At 65.2% G+C, this 1,182-nt stretch overlaps 1 protein-coding gene across 1 annotated transcript in view; it reads left to right on the top strand.

Moving 5' to 3' along the window:
* MAN2A2 (mannosidase alpha class 2A member 2) overlaps positions 1-1,182 on the top strand; it is a 53,939-nt gene that overhangs the window by 25,476 nt on the left and 27,281 nt on the right. The gene's annotated exons all lie outside the window — the stretch shown is intronic.

Raw genomic sequence — 1,182 nt, 5'->3', positions numbered from 1 at the left:
GGGCGTGTGGGCCTGGGCAGTGGCTGGCGGTGAGGGCTGTGCAGGGCCTGGCGGTGAGGGCTGTGCAGGGGCTGGCGGTGAGGGCTGTGCAGGGGCTGGCGGTGAGGGCTGTGCAGAGGCTGGCGGTGAGGGCTGTGCAGGGGCTGGCGGTGAGGGCTGTCCGGGGGCTGGCGGTGAGGGCTGTGCAGGGGCTGGCGGTGAGGGCTGTCCGGGCTGTGCAAGGGTTGGCGGTGAGGGCTGTGCTGGGAGAGTGGCCCCTTCCCCAGGGTCACCCGGCCGTAGAACTTCCTCTGGTCTGTCTGTCCGCCCCTGGGCTGTGCCCCCGCTTGGCGCTCTCTGCCCTTCCGGAAACAGCATGCTAAGAAATGATTGTTTTATTTATTAATCTGAGAGGTGGGGGGAGGGGGAGAGAGAAAAAGAAGAAAAAGAAAAACCACACTGATTCTTTGTTTCACTTACTCGCACATTCATTGATTGATTCCTGCATGTGCCCCGACCGGGGATCGAACCCACAACCTAGGCCCGTCGGGATGACGCTCTGACCAATGAGCTACCCAGCCAGGGTCTAAGAAATGGCTGTTGTATGTGCAGGAGTCTGTTTTGGGCCTTTCAGCTGCCTTCCTGTGATTGCTCGGTGAAGACTGCGGCACCGCCGACATGAGAGCCAGGGCTGGGATGGAGGAAGAGGGGAGGGCCGCGTGTGCGTGTGTCTGTGTGTCTGTGTGTGTGTGTGTGAACCCTCCAGAGGTCCTTTAAAAAGCAAGCGCCGGGAGAACCCCCACCCCAGCACCATAGGCCAGCCTCACAGTGCGCCCCGTCCCCAGGCGCATGTCAGAGAGAGAGCCCAGGTGGTCACTGCCGTCTCTTTTCCCCTGGGCAGCCCCCACGCCCCCTCCTCCCAGCCTCTGCCCGACTACCCGTCTGGCTGTCCTCTCGTCGCCCTCCCGCCCCGGGAGGCGGGCAGAGCAGGAGTCTGTCCCCGCGTGGAGCAGGCGCGGAGAGCGTGTGTGAACCGCCCGGTCAGGCCTGGGAGCGGCTGCTGGAGGCCGGCCGGCGATGGCCATGTGTTCATGCGGCCGGTCCAGGTGCTCCTGCCGGACATCTGCCCGGGCCCCTGGGGAGTCACGGGGCAGCGCCGTGTCTGCAGGGGTGGCCTGCCCCTGCCCGGCCTCTGGTGTCCTC

The sequence above is a fragment of the Myotis davidii genome, unplaced genomic scaffold (assembly GCF_000327345.1).
Source record: "Myotis davidii unplaced genomic scaffold, ASM32734v1 scaffold324, whole genome shotgun sequence".
Classification (NCBI taxonomy): Eukaryota; Metazoa; Chordata; class Mammalia; order Chiroptera; family Vespertilionidae; genus Myotis; species Myotis davidii.
Note: the sequence above shows the minus strand (reverse complement) of the source record. Positions and strands in the feature narration are given on the sequence as shown.